Source organism: Oncorhynchus mykiss, chromosome 6 (assembly GCF_013265735.2).
Source record: "Oncorhynchus mykiss isolate Arlee chromosome 6, USDA_OmykA_1.1, whole genome shotgun sequence".
In the NCBI taxonomy this organism is placed as follows: Eukaryota; Metazoa; Chordata; class Actinopteri; order Salmoniformes; family Salmonidae; genus Oncorhynchus; species Oncorhynchus mykiss.
The window spans coordinates 51,641,342-51,646,209 of record NC_048570.1 but is presented as its reverse complement, the minus strand read 5'-3'; the positions used below and the strand labels follow the sequence as shown (position 1 = coordinate 51,646,209).

Genomic DNA, 4,868 nt, shown 5'->3' with positions numbered 1-4,868 from the left:
GTAAATATTACACTCACAAATGTTCCAAAAGAATAAAGACATTTCAAATGTCATATTATGTGCATATTATCTCTCTCTCTCCCCTCCGCCTCACACCTCTTCCATCTCTACCTTTTTCCACAGAGTTGCGTCCCAGAGAATCCCCTCTTCACTTGGCTGTGCGCTGGGGTCTGTGTTGTCTGGCTGAGCTGCTGCTGTGCCAGCCGGGAGGACTGATGGCAGTGACTCTGCCCAACGAGGAGGGGGTCACCCCACTGCAGCTAGCACACAATAGAGGGCACACACAGCTTCTGGAGCTACTCACACAGTAAGATGTATACCATGACATTATATCTGACTATTCCAAATCAACCCCTAGCTCCATATCCTTTTGGAGAAATGTGAGGATTGAGTAGGTGGAAGCAACATAGCAAAAAAGTGTAGTTATTAGATAGAAACTCCCTGAAACCTCCTCCAAATCAGATAAGCATGCAAAAAATATGTGAAAGTAAAAAATGGGGATTTCTAAAGCGGTATGCCCTACCAATCTGGCCCACTCATAAATAATGATTAAGCCAGTCTTTCCAACCCTTGCCAGAATATTATTAGAATATGGAACGATAGGGACTAGATCTTCTCTTTAAGGGTTAATTATAACCCTCATGTCTCTATTCCCAAGATGTGACAGGATCATCAATGGCACACTCCGACACTGAACACTGTTACATTCAGTCACACATTTGGCACTGTATAGTTGACTGTGTTGGTCTCTTAAGTCACATATTAAACTGAGGGGATCGCATGTGATCACCCTTTCAGCTGCTGGTCTAGTACATGTCCAAAAGTATGTGATTCGGCTATTTCAGCCAATCGAGCACACAGCCATGCAATCCCCATAGACAAACATTGGCAGTAGAATGGCCCATACTGAAGAGCTCAGTTACTTTCAACATGGCACCATCATAGGATGCCACCTTTCCACCAAGACAGTTTGTAAATGTCCTGTTGTGCTAGAGCTGCCCCGATCGACAGAAAGTGCTGTTTTTGTGAAATGGAAACTGCTAGGAGCAACAACAGCTCAGTCTTGAAGTGGTAGGCCAAAAAGCTCACAGAGTGCTGAAGCACATAGCTCACTACCGAGTTCCAAACTGTTAATCGGGAGCTTCATGAAATGGGTTTCCATGGCCCAGCAGCCACACACAAGCAAAAGATTACCATGCGAAATGCCAAGCGTTGGCTGGAGTGGTGTAAAGCTCACCACTATTGGACTCTGGAGCAGTGGAAACGCGTTCTCTGGAGTGATGAATCACGCTTCACCATCCGGCAGTCCGACGGATTAATCTGGGTTTGGCAGATGCCAGGAGAACACTATCTGCCCCAATGCATAGTGCCAACTGCAAAGTTTTGTGGAGGAGGAATAATGGTCTGGGGCTATTTTTCATGGTTCAGGCTAGGCCCCTTAGTTCAAGTGATGGGAAATCATAACGCTACTGCATAAAATTACATTCTAAACGATTCTGTGCGTCCAACTTTGTGGCAACAGTTTGGGGAAGTCCCTTTCCTGTATCAGCATGACAATGCCCCCATGCACAAAGCAAGGTCCATACAGAAAAGGTTTGTCAAGCTCGGGGTGAAAGAACTTGACTGACCCCCAACTCCATCAAAACCTTTGCAATGAATTGGAATGCCAACTGCGAGCCAGGCCTAATCGCCCAACATCAGTGCCCCGACCTCACTAATGCTCTTGTGGCTCTTGTGAATGGAAGCAAGTCCCCACAGCAATGTTCCAACATCTAGTGGAAAGCCTTCCCAGAAGAGTGGAGGCTGTTTTTATTTAACCAGGCAAGTCAGTTAAGAACAAATTCTTATTTACATTGACGGCCTAGGAACAGTGGGTTAACTTCCTTGTTCAGGGCCAGAACAACAAATGTTTTACCTTGTCAAGCTTTCAGTTACTGGCCCAACGCTCTAACCACTAGGCTACCTGCCTGGAGCGGCACAGGGGGGACCAACATGATTTTGGAATGAGATGTTCATTTAGCAGATGTCAATGAGCATACTTTTGGTCATGTAGTGTACTTGTCTCTCTGCCCTAACAATGAGTCATTGTCCACAAAGCATTACGGCAGGCTGTCAAACTCCCGCCTATTCCTCTTTTTGGATTGGTGGACACATGTCATTATTTGAAAACATTTTTGAATATTCGATAAGGGTTGTTAACGTCAACCACCTGTATTCAAGTTGACCATGTGGTGTATATCACAACATGTTCGCTGTCCATTTAAATTAATTGAGTGTAAATTGTGTGTATTTTTTTTGTTTTTGTGTGATTACTGCTTGACAACCAAATTTCCCTTTGGCATAATAGATTGATTGAATGATTGATTGCCTGTCTTTCATCAGCCCCCCCAACCCCCTGGCCACACCGCCGGCCGGTCTGTCCCAGGTGTGGGCTGTCCACTCTCATCTGCTGAGGTTCTGTCACGACTCAGAGAACCTGACCCTGACTGTCCGACAGAACCCACAGTGGAACCACCAGCAGAACCGACAGGCTGATATTCTCCTCCTGAGAGACAGACTGAGAGATCACAACTTCCTCCGACAGGTCAGTAAAATTCCAATTGAAATGTCACATATACTGTTTATCTCCCAATAGGAGACCAGGGTTCAATCCCTGCGTCCACCCTTCCCATTGTTTCTCACTCTTGCCTGCTTCCCCATCTCATTTAAATACTGACTGAATAAAGTGTTAAACACCTAAACATATATATTTTAAAAGACTTGATAAAACATTTTTAGTTGAGAGCAGCAATGAACGGGGTTCACAGGATGACACAACTTAGAGTAAGTAAGGGGTCCAATCTCTAAAAATGAATTTACAAAATGGGACAAACATCCAATCGAAATACTGCATGCAGAGTTTTGCAAGACTGTATTGCAAGTGCAAAGAAAAACTCAAAATAACGCATGTAGAGCAGAATTGGGCCAATACCCCCTTCTCATTCGAATAGAAAAAAGAGCCATCAAATTTTTACAACCATCTAAAAACAAGTGACCCCAAAACATTCCATCACACAGCTCTACAATGTCAAGAGATGAAACAAGAGAAGAGTCCCCTCAGCCAGCTGGTTCTGAGGCTCAGTTCACCAACCCAAACCAACCCCGTAGAGCCTCAGGACAGCACTCAGAAAATCTGGCCCAACCAAATCATCACAAAACAAAAAGAAAAATATATCACCTATTGGAAAGACACCACAAAAAATCAATTTGGCTCTAAACAGACAGTACATGGTGGCAGACTATCTGACCACTGTGATAGAAAACTGAGGAAAACATTGACTAGGTACACACTCAGTGAGCACAGTCTGGCTATAGAGACCGGTCATCACAGACAAACCTGGCTGCCCAGAGAGGACAGGCTGTGCTCACTCTGCTCCAGGGGAGAAGTAGAGTCAGAGCTGCATTTCCTATTACACTGTGACAAATACTCAGACCTAAGAGAATATTTCTTTCCCAAAATTATAATTCAATACAGAGAATTTGAAACTATCAAATATGAGGAAAAAATCTAATATTTATTGGGTGAATTGCCAAAATGTGCAGTTTTGGCAGCCAAATATGTGTCCTCCTGCCACAACCTGAGGGACAGACAGTTTTGTTTTGTCTTTCATGTCATGTGTCTTCTCAGTCATGTTGACACTGGTCTACTACCATTGCTTTAATGTATTGATGTCTACTACCATTTATTTATATATAAATATATATTTTTCGATATGTATACTTTGACAATGTAAGTAATAATGTGTGAGAGAGAGAGACCAAATTAGAAAAAAAGGTACCAATCTATGCATGAAATATTTGACACAAGCGTCGCTGTGAACCCCTAATAATTGACTGATGGAATAGATGCCAATCTGATGATAACATGATTGAACTGTTCTCATCTATTTGCTCTTAGATCAAGGCCCTGAGAAGAGAGCAGTCAGAGACCATACTGGAGAAAGAGGAACTAGTGGATGAACCAGGAGAGAATGGTACTTTAGTTTTTGACTGTATCCCAAATGTTACCCTATTCCCTATATACTGCACTAAGGATGCATCATTAGTCTTTGTCTGTGTGATTTGATCAATCCATGCAGTCCAAAGTGCTTATTCAAGCTAACACAGCCTGTTCCACTCTTAGTACACTCCCCAAATCCTAAACTTTGGGCAACCTACTCTGACTTTGCCAGAACAGAAGGGCCCAGTCGAAAATCGACCCCTATATCCTATACATTTGTGGAGATCTGACTAGATTTGACAGGTGTAAACCATATGGTAATAGCTCCATCGTGCCCTCTGATAGACAAGGTGGAAGTCTCACCAATTTGATTTGATTAGGTGGCCTGAGAAGAGGGCAGTCAGAGACCATACTGGAGAAAGAAGAACGAGTGGTTGGGATTGAGCCAAGCTCTCGTTGGCTCAGATTGTTTGAATCACTGAACTGTATTGCCCTCCAATGGGATATAGGAGTACTACCAGTCTAAGTAAACCAAGCCCAAGCGGATCTAACTTATTTATATAGTCTGAAACTATCTAGGGCACAGTGAGGCAACTTTATCTTTATGCTCATGACCTTTATGTAAATTATACATTGCACAATAGCTCGAGTTTAGTGCCCAAGATGGGATTCATTCGAAAGTAGGCAATTGGGTGTGTTAGTTTAAACCCATTCTGCACTCATCATTACAGCTTGTAAATAGTATGCATTAAACCAGAGTGACTATTCCTCTCAAAGTTGGATGTAGAATATTCAAAAATATTGGATCAAGCCTGTTAGGCAGGCAGACAGACAGGGCAGGCCAAGTGTGAGTTCCAAATGGTACCTTATTCTCTATGTAGTGCACTTC

At 43.1% G+C, this 4,868-nt stretch overlaps 1 protein-coding gene across 1 annotated transcript in view; it reads left to right on the top strand.

The window, feature by feature from the left end:
* Positions 1-2,392: 2,392 nt before the first annotated feature.
* Positions 2,393-4,868, top strand: part of LOC110526143 (rho guanine nucleotide exchange factor 28) — an 80,679-nt gene continuing 78,203 nt past the window's right edge. Inside the window, exons 1-2 of the mRNA XM_036980416.1 lie at positions 2,393-2,584; positions 3,938-4,013. The gene's annotated coding sequence lies outside the window, so the exon portion shown is untranslated. The remainder of the gene's footprint in view (positions 2,585-3,937; positions 4,014-4,868) is intronic.